Genomic DNA, 13341 nt, shown 5'->3' on the forward strand with positions numbered 1-13341 from the left:
CTTAGCTTTGTCTATCACTTGCTGCTTATGCTGTTTGGCACGCAAGTAGTCCTGTGTTATAGCTTCACCAGTTTGACACCTCATTTTTAGGTATGCCTGGTGCTGCTCCTGGCATGTCCTCCCGCATGCTTCATTGAACCAGGTTTGATCCCCTGGCTTGATGGTAATGGTAGAGTGGGGGATATCTGGGCCATGAGGTTACAGATTGTGCTCGGGTACAATCCAGCTGCTGCTGATGGCCCACAGTGCCTCATGGATTGGCAGCCCTGAGTTGCTAGATATGTCTGAAATCTATCCCATTTAGCACAGTGATAGTGCCACACAACACGATGGAGGGTATCCTCAATGTGAAGTCAGGACTTCGTCTCCACAACAACTGTGCAGTGGTCACTCCTGCTGATCCTGTCATGGACAGATGCATCTGCGGCAGGCAGGTTGGTGAGGATGAGGTCAAATATGTCTTTCCCTCTTGTTGGTTCCCTCACCACCTACCGCAGACCCAATCTAGCAGCTATGTCATTTAGAACTCAGCCAGCTTGGTCAGTAGTTGTGCTACCGAGCCATTCTTGGCGATGGACATTGAAGTCCCCCACCCTGAGTACACTTTGTGCCCTTGCCACCTCAGTGCTTCCTCCAAGTGGTGCTTAACACAAAGGAGCACTGATTCATCAGCTGAGGGAGGGCAGTATGTGGTAATCAGCAGGAGGTTTCCTTGCCCATGTTTTACCTGATGCCATGAGATTTCATGGAATCCAGAGTCAATGTTGGAGACTCCCAGGGCAACTCCCTCCCGACTGTATATCACTGTGCCGCCATCTCTTCTGGGTCTGTCCTGCCAGTGGGACAAGACATACCCAGAGATGGTGATGGTGGTGCTGGGACATTATCTGTAAGATACGATTCCATGAGGATGACTATGTCAGGCTGTTCCTTGACAGCTCTCCCAATTTTTGCACTAGTCCCCAGATGTTAGTAAGGAGGACTTTGCAGGGTCAACAGGGCTGAGATTGCCATTGTCATTTCCGGGTGATAGGTGGTTCATCTGGTTTCATTCCTTTTTTTTGACTTTGTAGTGGTTTGTTACAATTGAGTGGCTTGCTAGGCCATGGCAGAGGGCATTTAATAGTCAACCAAATTGCTGTGCTTTTGGAGTCACTTGTAGGCCAGACCAGTTAAGGATGACAGACTTCTTTCCTTAAAGGACATTAGTGAACCAGATGGGTTTCTACAACAATTGGCAATGGTTCTATGGTCATCATTACACTTTTAAATCCAAATTTTTATTGAATTCAAATTCCACCATCTGCCATGACAGAGCTTTACCCTGGGTCTCTGGATTACTACTCCAGTGATAATACCACTACACCACCACCTCCCCACTTGAGATAGGACTGGGTCCCAACCTGTCCTGTCTCTGATCTGTCAAGTACACACAGGCGATATATCGAAGAAATTTAACAGTAAAACAAATTCCTGTGGAATTAGGATGTGTTCATCAATTTCTTGTAAAGGCAAACGACTAAGGGCATCAGCGTTTGCGAATTGATTCCCAGGCCTATTATGAAAGTGTTTTCATATGCTGCCAGGATTAAAGCCCTTTTAGCATTTCTGTATCTTCTTTCTACGTGCCTCCTTCTTTCTAACACAGACTTTAATCTCGGCCTTCTTTATGACTTCACTGTTGGCCAGATTTCTCTCAGATGCAAGCTCAACTTGCCTAAGCTCAGTGGCTGAGTCTTCCAAAATGTCATTATCTGTCTGCTTCTTGGAAAATTCTGTGACTTTTCCTTCCAGAGCCTCTTTGGCTTCATTTAGCTGATTTTTCAGCTTTTCCGTCTCTTTTTTGTATTTGTTTGTTGCCTCCTGGAAAATTGAACATTGTTGTATCTTCTCTGCCAACTCATTCTCTTTGTTTCTCTTTATACTTTTCCAGAGGTACAAACTTTGATTTGAGGGAATCTTGTAGCATGTGAAGATGTTTCAACAGGTTTTATTCTTCCCTTCGAAGGTTGCTCACCTCGTCTCGAACTCTGTCATTAAGCAGGGTCTCTTTGAGTTCCTTCTGCTGTTCTTTCAGGTTTTAGCTTAGGACAGCCTGCATTTCTACAGGTTGTTCAGTCCTTACGCACTCTTCATTCAAAGCAGGAATGTTTCCTGCTTCCTTTCAGAATCTCAAGGGCCAATCAAGGTTGATTTCCCTTAGCCAATTTTGCCCTAAAAGGCTTGGTCCCCTGCCTCTCAACACTAACACTGGCAGCTTTTCCAATTGGCTTCCATAATGGACAGCTACTCTGCTTATGCCTTTTTCTTGAATGTCTTCACATGTATATGTTTTTAGTTTGGCGTCTGTTTCTTCTAAACTTATTTGATGTTCACCATTGTTCAAATATCTGAAGGTATGTTCCCCAATTACTGTAGTGGAAGCTCCCGTGTCCACTTCCCTTCAAACAGGTTTACCATTTACTTTCACTCTGACAAATATTGATTCTGTCTTTCCAACTTTCAGATTACACAACAAGTAAATTCCTGAATTTGTTGTTTCAGGCTCTTCTATATTGTAGATTTCATTGGGCTTCTTTTGTTTACAAGCCTGCTTGAATTTGTCTTTGCCTTACCTCATATACCCATTTCTGTGGCAGTAGTAGCATTCGATTTTTTTTAAACAGCCAATCGCTAAAAGATTGATGGTTTTCCACCTCGATAGAAATTATTCTTCGATTTCACTGCTAAGGTATTTTTCTTCATTCTTCGGCTAGTGGGGGCTGTTTCCTAAACAAAAACAGAATTACCTGGAAAAACTCAGCAGGTCTGGCAGCATCGGCGGAGAAGAAAAGAGTTGATGTTTCGAGTCCTCATGACCCTTTGACAGAACTTGAGTGAATCCAAGAAAGGGGTGAAATATAAGCTGGTTTAAGGTGTGTGTGTGGGGTGGGTGGGTAGGGTTTGGGTGGGGGGAGAGAAGTGGAGGGGGTTGGTGTGGTTGCAGGGACAAACAAGCAGTGATAGAAGCAAATCATCAAAAAATGTCACAGACAACAGAACAAAAGAACACATAGGTGTTAAAGTTAGTGATATTATCTAAACGATTGTGCTAATTAAGAATGGATGGTAGGGCACTCAAGGTATAGCTCTAGTGGGGGTGGGGGGAGCATAAAAGATTTTAAGATATTTAAAAATAATGGAAATAGGTGGGAAAAGAAAAATCTATATAATTTATTGGAAAAAAAGGAAGGGGGAAACAGAAAGGGGGTGAGGATGGGGGAGGGAGCTCACGACCTAAAGTTGTTGAATTCAATATTCAGTTTGGAAGGCTATAAAGTGCCTTGTAACGCAAACTGGAGGAACAACACCTCATCTTCCGACTAGGCACTTTACAGCCTTCCGGACTGAATATTGAATTCAACAACTTTAGGTCTTGAGCTCCCTCCTCCATCCCCACCCCCTTTCTGTTTCTTCCCCCTTCCTTTTGTTTTTTCCAATAAATTATATAGATTTTTCTTTTCCCACCTATTTCCATTATTTTTAAATATTTTTAAATCTTTTATGCTCCCCCCACCCCCACTAGAGCTATACCTTGAGTGCCCTACCATCCATTCTTAATTAGCACAATCGTTTAGATAATATCACTAACTTTAACACCTATGTGTTCTTTTGTTCTGTTGTCTGTGACATTTTTTGATGATTTGCTTCTATCACTGCTTGTTTGTCCCTGCAACCACACCAACCCCCTCCACTTCTCTCCCCCCACCCAAACCCTACCCCCCGATTAAACCAGCTTATATTTCACCCCTTTCTTGGATTCACTCACGTTCTGTCGAAGGGTCATGACTCGAAACGTCAACTCTTTTCTTCTCCACCGATGCTGCCAGACCTGCTGAGGTTTTCCAGATAATTCTGTTTTTGTTTTGGATTTCCAGCATCCGCAGTTTTTTTGTTTTTATCTCTGGGGGCTGTTTCCTGCTTCTTGGTGGAGTCTCGCTTTCTCATGGCTCTTTCAGTTGAGGTTTTCCACGCGATGTGGAGGATGGCATCATTTTGCGCACCCAACGTTGCTTTTGAATCTCTCACTGTGCTTTCCATGGCCAGCGCTATTTCTAGCATCTTCTCGAAATCCAGATCAACTTCAGACAATAATCTTTTCTGAATAGTGTCCTCTTTCACACCACACACTAAATGATCTCTGAGCTTGTCGCTCAGCGTTGTACCGAACTCACAATGCACAATGTTCTATTAGCTGTTTCATATTTGCCACGTAGCATGCAATTGTCTCATCCGTAGCTCTGTTTCGCGAATTAAACCTGAACATCTGCATAGTGACTGCGGGCTTTGGTTGAAAATGACCCTTCATGAGGTCCACCAACTAATCGATATTTTTCAAATCTGGGGCACTGAATGCCATCAAACTTCGAATCAAGCTGTAGGTTTTGCTCCCACAAACACTCCAGAGGATCGCTTGCCTCTTCTCTTCCCCTGTAATCTCGTTCGCTTGTAAAAAGAATGTGAAGCATTCTATGTATTGAGGCCAATCATCTGTGACTGGTTCAAAATGATCAGGTCTCCCAAAAGTGGCATTTTAAGAGGGGATTACTTCTTCAATTCTAACGGCACTTGCTACTTACAATTACTGGGCGAGGTACAGTGCCAATTTCATTCTAACTTGATTTCTTCTGTTCAGTCCTTTTTATCCTCATCGCCAGTTTGTTGTAGGGTGGCCAAGTTGTACTATTAAGGATAGAATTGATCTGCAGACATTTCTTGGATGGAAACATTGGGCAGAATTTTGCCCTTGGCAGGGGTGCTCCGCGGGGGCGGGCGGGAAGCTGACTGCCAACTGCGATCGGTACCGCACTGCAATTTTACACGGGCAGGCCAATTAAGACTTGCCCAGTGTGGAACGCAAGCGGCCGTGCTCAGCGCTGCCTGTGTGGGCGGGGGGGAGGAGGGCGAGAGGGCCTAGTGTGAACTTGGCACATGCGCACGACAGAGCGCTTCAATCTTTCTGAGGAATGGAGCTGCCTCAGAGAAATGAAGCTCTGTTTAAAAAAACTAATGAACAAAATAAAAATGTCACAAAACATGTCCCCTCATGTGACTCTGTTAGGTTGAACGGGCAGTGAAAAATTCAGCACAATTGTTAACTTAATGGCCTTAATAGGCCTTTTAATTGTCGGCGGGCAGGCTGCCAGCTCCAGTGCATGCCCGCTGACCTAGCTATTGCGAGAATTCGAGATGATGTTGGCACGCGCGGCTGACGCCAACATGTTTTATTTCACGCTCAGGCATGTCAGGCACACGCCCGAACGCCAAGTGAAAAATCCTGCCCATTAAGTTTATTTACAATATACTCAGCAGCAACTAGACGTGTGCTTTCAACTCCAACTCCAACTCTACACTGACTGCTGAGGTAGCCTGCGCTACTCTCCTATTGGTTCCTACAGATCATGTGATCTTCCTTAACAAGTATTATTCTTAAAGGTACATTGCACACTAAATAAAACCATAATTACTACAACTGCAAAGGTAATAATCTTCGGATTACTACCTGAGCCACAAGCACATTGGCATAAGATAAATAAGATTAGATAGTTCAATGTGTGTCTCAAAGATTGTTGTTGAAGAATTGGATTTCTATTCATGGGGCACTGGCACCAGTATTGGGGAAAGAGCTGTTTCACTGGGATGGCCTCCACCTGAACTGTGTTGGGACCAGTATACTGGTGAATTGTATAACTGGGGCTATAGAGAAGGCTTTAAACTAAATGGGGTGGGTGGGGAGGGGGTGGGGAACAGGTCCTACATGAGGGGTGATTTGGAAAGTTAAAGAGAAAGGACAAAGCAATAGTATAGGCTAGTGATGCAGGTAATGATAACCAGAGTGTGACAGGAAGGGGCAGAGCATACAAACATAAGAGTACACCAGCAAATAAGGTCAGAGCAAGGAAAATTGATAAAAAAGATACATATAAAGTGTCCTGAATTAACACAGCATTCATAAAAAGATGGATTAATTGACCAAATAGAAATACATGAGTCTGATATGATAGCCTTTATAGAGACATGGTTGGAAAGTGACCATAGATGGGACCCGAATATTTAAAAGTATTTGACATTTCAGAAGGATGGGAAGAAAGAAAAAGGAGGTGGGATAGTTCTGTTAATGAAGGATGAGATCTGTACTATAGTGAGAAATGATCTTGATTCAGAGGATCAAAATGTCAAATCAGTGTGGGTGGGGATAAGAAATAGTAAAGGAAAGAAGCCACTGGATATAGGCCCCCTGACAGTAGCTACACTGCAGGACAGGGTATAAATCAAGAAATAATGGGGGCTTGTCAGAAAAGTACTGCAATAATCGGGGAGAATTTTAATTTTTATATAGATGAGATTAATCAAATTGACAAAAGTTGTCTGGAGGATGAGTTCATAGAGTGTATTCAGGATAGTTCCTTAGGACAATACTTTCTGGAACCCACCAGGGAACAGGCCAATTTAGACCTGGTAATGAGACAGGATTAATTAATGACCTCATAGTAAAGGATTGTCTAGGTAAGATTGATCATAACATCATGATAGAATTGCATATTCATTTTGAGGGTGAAAAATTTGGGCCTGAAACTTAAATAAAGGCAATTACAAGGATCTGAAAACAGAGTCGGATAAAGTGAACTGAAAAAAAAGGTTAAAATAAGATGACAGAGAAGCAATGGCAGGCATTTCCGAAGATATTTCCAAACTTCGAACAAAGATATATTCCATTTAGAAAGAAAGAAAGATGCTATAAGAAGGATACACCATCTGTGGTTAAATAAGGAAGATAAAGATGGTATCAAATTGAGAGAAAAAATGTACAATGCTGTAAATATTAATGGTAGCCCAGAAGATTGAGAAAAATTTAGAAAGTAGCAAAAGGTGACTTAAAAAATGAGGGAGAAATTGGAGTATGAGAGGAAACTAACAGGAAATATGAAAAGAGATAGTGAAAGCTTCTACAAGTATATAAAAAGAGAGTAGCTAAAATAAGCATTGATACCTTAGTGGATGAGAGTGGGCAATTAATAATAGGAAACAAGGAAATGGCACAGACTTTGAACAAGTATTTTGTATCTGTCTTCACAGTAGAAGAAACAGAAAATAAGAGGCAAAAATGAGAGAGGAACTTAAAACAATTATGATCACTAGAGAAAAGTACTAGGAAAACTAACAGGACTAAAGGCTGACAAGTCCTGGTTACCTGCATCCTAGGGTCCTAAAGGAAATGTCTGCAGAAATAGTGGTTGAATTGGTTGTAACTTTTCAAAATTCCCTAGGGCTGAAAGCTGATTGTGAACTGACCAGTTTTGAATAAAGGCTGCCCCACAGCGATATTACACTGGGGTCAACCTTAACAAGGTAATTGTGGGACTTCCACCCCTCAGGGACAGCAAGTCCAGCCCTCGAGAGCTGCAGGCCAATCTGATTGGCTGGAAGCTGAGGGTCCTAGCAGTGTTCGAATTAGTGGCTGCTGCTGGGACCACTAGTAGTCCCAAGAAGAAAGACAACATGGATACTGGACTAAGGTGAGTCCAGGTTTCATGGTTGGGAGAGATCGGGGACCCTGGGGAGAGATGTGGGAGTTGGGTTTTGCAGGCTAGAGAGGCAGTCACTCAGGGGAGATAACATCTTGGGAGGCAGGAGGTGCCTCTCCCATTTCACCTTTTCTTCTGAAATGGTGAAGGGATGGGCTGATCTCCTTTGTCCTGTCTTCCCCAGCCACATGTATTGTTAATTGGCCAGTTAAAGGTTTTAATAGGCCTAATGGTGGGTGGGCTGTCAGTCTTACCCACCCACCTTGTTATGGGGGACAGCTCAGGGATGGGCTGGGAGGCGGTGGGCTAGATGCCCGCCCTATTTTATGCGTGCCCCCACGTGCATATACACGGCTAAAATTCTTTCCCAAGATTCTGGAAAAGTCCATGAGGATTGAAAAATTATAAATGTAACACCATTATTCGAGGAAGGAGGGAGCCAGAAAGCTGCAAACTATAGGCCAGTTAGTATAACATCTGTCCTTGTGAAAATGCAAGAATCCATTATTAAGGAGGTAGCAGCAGAACACTTAGAAAATCATAATACAAACAGGCAGAGTCAAAATGGTTTTGCGAAAGAAAATTTGTGTTTGGCAAATTTATTAGAGTTCATTGAGGATGTAACGAACAAGGTGGATAAAAGCAGAACCAGTAGATATAGTGTATTTGGATTTCCGAAAGGCTTCGCTAAGATGCTGCATAAAAGGTTATGGCACAAGTTAAGAGTTCATGGTGTTGGGGATGATATATTAGCATAGATAGAGGATTGGATAACTAACAGGAAACAGAAGGTCAGGAAAAATGGGTCATTTGCATTGTCAAAGGGATCAGTGATGGGACCTAAACTATTCACGATCTATATTAATGATTCGGATAAAGGGACAGACTGATTGTAGCTGCATTTGCTAATGATGCAAAGGCAGGTGGGAAAGCAAGTTATGAGAAGGATACAAAGAGTCTGCAAAGGGATGTAGAATAGGTTAAGCGAGTGGATGAAAAATTGGCAGATGAAGTATAATGTGGGAAAATGTGGGGTTGTTCACTTTGGCAGGAAGAACAGAAAGGCCGAATATTATTTAAATAGAGAGAAATTGTAAAATGCTGCAGTACAGAGGGATCTGGGTGTCCTTGTACACACATTGCAGGTACAGCAAGTGATTAGGAAGGGAAATGGAATGTTGCCTTTATTGCATGGGGAATGGGATATAAAAGTAGAGAAGTGTTACTACAACATTAGGACCTTTTCAGTAAGAGCTCCACCCCCTCCCCCATTTCACATTGCCAGCCTCTTCATCTCCTCTTTGCCTGCTGATTGTGGCTTCCCTCACCACTCCCCCTGCCGGGCCTCCTCTAGTGCCATGTTTGCCAAACATCCCTCCAACCCAATGGCCTCTCCTGATTGCCAGGGACCTTGGGACGCCCAGCCACGGCTTCCTGCCATTGATTTTCTTTCCCACTGGCCAAGCTGTTTAATTGACCTTCTGCCATGCGGGAAACTTAATAAGATATAGGGTGGGAACTTCTGGCCCTGCCTGCTGCCGGGATCATCCAGTCCAATGGACTTTCGGCTAGCCTGCCATATTCCCCACGATAAGTCCCGCCATGGCAGGGCCAGAAAATCCCGGCCGGCCATTGTGAGCATTTACCATTAGAGCTGGCAGGGCCAGTGTGTTCTAAGACTTGCCATGTTCTTCATTTTCAGCCTCCCCCGATAACTCCCGAACTCCAGTAAATACCAGGGTCATACGTCTCTGAAGAATGAGGGTGCGATTTGTGGGAATCTTATTGGAATGTTAACATATGAACTTGATTGTGGTTCCTTTTAACAATGTTTTAATTTATGGTTTTCCAAAAAGGGTAATTTTCACGTCCTTTTGCTTTATTCGCTTCTAACTCTTTACATCCCGATATATAGAGTTAAGACCCGAAGATGGTTTGACAAGTAGGAACAAGTTACCCAGTTGTATGTGACTATAGCTCCATTTCAGACAAGTATCATTTTGTGATGTAGGCTCAAACTCATTGGAAGCTGAATTCAGGCCAATTATAAGGTGTTTACCTGAAAGAAACTTTAACCCAATTTGTCCTGCCTGGCATTCAAAACTGAGTTGGTGAAAAAACAGTATTTTTGAAAATCAGACTTACCCAATTTTTCTGCGGTTACAGGTATTTGCGCATCAATGAAAGCTTTCAACAACACTATAGAGAATATGTTAACAAGTCTAACTTAGACTGAGATGAAAACACTAAAGGTTACTTTGAACACAGAAGTGTTCCAATTGTTCACAAAGATGAGTAATGTTTTAGTGCAGCTGTTAAAATTATTTGTGTACAATTAACTAATTTAATCATAAAAACTTGATAATGACTGCAACATCAATGCTTGGTTCTTGCAGCATAAACTGCTCTGTTGGTTTGTTTATTGATGACGCTATGAAGTAATATTATTTGCCTTGGTATAACACACTAGATATATGGGCCACTAACATAGGGGTCAGAGATAAAATCTTAGTGAATACAACGTGCTCTGTTCATAGATTCTCAGTATCAGATACTGATAGCGTTTCTCACTAAGTTGGCCGCAATGATATATCTCTAGTTTAGCACTATAAAACCAGTTGCTCATAAAGGTAGATAATAAAAGTATGCCGAAACCAGGTGGTACTGTAGGTAAAGCAATTGTACATTAAACTCTACTTGTATGAGTTGATGTACAATTGATGACGAGTTGGCGGATAGATTGCAGAGTTCTGTGTTAGAGGCAAAATTAACAAACAGACTCACCCTGTAGTAAATTGTTTCTTTTATCTGTCAGTTGTAATCCAGCAAGTTAAAACAAGTTTGTCTAAATCCCCTTTTAGAAAATAACCAACACATCTCCTAGTTTATTTTTGCACTTTTTTTGTGTGTATCTTTGTTAATCAGTAGAAACTCAATTGGAGAATATACCTAACCAATTATTGGGAGGGTGTTGAATATGAGTTTAACAATTTATTTGGGATTAGGGTTGTAATTTAAAATTCCTCAGAACCTGACCCGGGTCCCACGGAACATCCTACAATCACTGCTTCCCACCGCCCCCCTAGCAGAACCATAGCCATCCGAGGGCCACAGCTCTCTTGGGGAGCAGTTCCCCCTTCTCAGAGGCAGCCTCGCAGCTGTGGCCACCGTTTATTTTAAACAAATCCAAACCACTTCAGAAAGTACCTCGAGATGGACCTGCTGCCCCAGGAACCCGCTGGAAGAAGCCTCTTAATTGGCTGCCTCTGGGAAGATCTCCCAGGCGGGCACCCTGGCAGCCAGAGTCAAGTCAGGACCCGGTGATGGTCCTGACTCAAGATCATGTCAAGAGTGGAGGATCCTGCCCTCAGTGGGCAAACCAGTTGTGTGCTGTTGCATTGTGCTAACTGGGACAAGATGGTTCCAATTTCAAACCATCATCCAGTAGTGAGTTAACGGATTCCAGCTGGAGCAATAAGGAAAGCTTACAAAACATTTCAGAAACCCTCTATTTCTGATTGCTGTTCATGACCAAATGCACACGCCATCGTGGATACCAGGTAATAATGGCTTGGTTATGACACAAAGTCAAATAGCATGCCAAAACTTATTCAACTTCATTTGTTAACCCTGATCTCTTGAGTGAGGCATGAGCAGGTTGCTCATAACCCTGTGTTAGTGCCCTTAGGAGTCAGAGAGGGGTAAAGAGGGAGAAAGCAGGAGGCTTAAACAAATAGAAGCTCAAAACAATTTTTAATTGTAGCTTAACTTGGGGCAGTACAGTGAATTAGAAATAAAAACTGAAAATGCTGGAAATACTCAGCAGTGTGGCAGCTTGTGTAGAGAGAAGACACTTTGTAAAAGGCAGAGTTAAAAAGGAGTAAAAAATGTTTTGATGGGGTGAAGAATTTAAAGAAAATCATCTTGTGAACTACAAAGACTTCAAATGAGTCTTCATGTGATTAGTTGATCTTTGCTCTACTCCGGTGCTTGTTGGAAGTTGGCTGTTGTAAGCGTTAGCAAGCTGGGAACTCTGACCTTTGATTCCCAAACTTCCACATAATTAAAACTTACCAAGCACAGTTTATAGTTCTCTTCCTTATCAGATGTGATAGCAGCCGAGTGATAAATACAAGGAGCCTTGCGGGTCCAGACAGCAGAAGAAGTGAAGAGAAGACAAGTGAGAAACTACCTAAACAGTGATAGGTGAGTGATGCTTCACTGATTTTCAGGTGTCTTTCTAATATTATTGCTCCCATAAATGCCAATAAGGTTAAAGCGAAATGCTTGAGAATAATATTATTTGCATTGCAGCATTGTGTTCCAGCGTACAATTTTTGGTGAACCTTATAGATCTGTGTGGTAGGGTAATGGAATTTGAAAAAAATATTCACTCAAAGTTAAATTTCAGCTACAAGTGTTCATGTGAGGGATTATTACCATGAATTATACTAGTTTTTGAACTAGCTTTTGACTTATTTTAGCGAAACTAACTGCTTTGAAGAGCATTAAGCGATATTATTTTTCTTCGATACTGAATTTGCAGAAACCACATCCTCAGTAACAGAGACAGTGCTCCAATGCACATGTTTTACTGGCACACTCAGAAGTTAAACTTGCAATCTAAGTTTACATTGCAGTGCAATACTGAGGCAGTGCTGCATTGTCTGCAGCAGTGCTTGTCTTCAATTGACCAATTCAACAAAAGACCCCATGGCAACACTACAAACATTCATAGGTTTGATAACTTTGGGGATCTTGTTGCCAAATTTGTCCAGGTAACAAGCTTCAAAGTAAGTGATGTGCATGGGGCACATTGAGGCATTTTGCAAAGATTGGATCATGCTCTAAATGCAAGAAGTCAGTTTGGCTTCCCAAATAAGTTTCCATGTGTTTTTTTGGGGAGGTGGAGTGAAGATGATGAAGTGGGGAAAATATGCCTAAACTCAATATGAACGGTGAATCATGTCCTGATCTAGAATGTGAGCCAATTCAGGATAGCACGCATTTCAGAAGTGCCAAGCCAAATAGCAGATAAATTAAATAAATACAAAGAGAGCCTACTGCAGCAGTAATTGAAGTTCACTCTCACACAATTAACTTTTGTGCTGCCTAAACAAAAAGTTCTAAAACTTTCAAAATTCTCCAGTTGAAGGCAACAGAACTTTGCTTTCTGTGAAATGTGTTAAATGAAACCCTACTGATGAGCTGGTCTGTTAAAATCCTGTCCATGTTTACGGTTCCTTGTTAATGACACAGACTTGAGCTGCATATTGGCATCACTAAAAAAAACACCTATTATTTCTTTTATCTTCCTCCAGTCCTCCTCCTTTCCTCAAGGTATTGATAGTTTTAAGGTTCCATGAATACAAACAGCTTCCAGTGGCTCATTCCAAGTAGTCATTCTTTATCTTCAAAATATAGCCAGTAATATAAAAACAGATTGTAAGAGCTTTTGTAAATATATAAAAAGGAAAAGAGTAGATAAAGTTAACATTGGTCCGTTAGAATCAGAGACAGGAGAAATTATCATGGGGAATGCGGAAATGGAGGTGTTGAACAAATATTTTGTGTCTGTCTTCACAGTGGAAGAAACAAGTTTCATTCCAGAAATAGAGAGTAAACTAGGGGTTAACAAGGGTGAGGACATTAGACAAATGAATATCCACAGAGAAAAAGTATTGGAGAAACCTAAGGGACTAAACTGCGACAAATCCCTAATACCTGCTGGCTTGCAGCCTAGAGTTCTTCAGGAGATAGCTGGAGAGATAGTGGA

Source organism: Carcharodon carcharias, chromosome 25 (assembly GCF_017639515.1).
Source record: "Carcharodon carcharias isolate sCarCar2 chromosome 25, sCarCar2.pri, whole genome shotgun sequence".
In the NCBI taxonomy this organism is placed as follows: Eukaryota; Metazoa; Chordata; class Chondrichthyes; order Lamniformes; family Lamnidae; genus Carcharodon; species Carcharodon carcharias.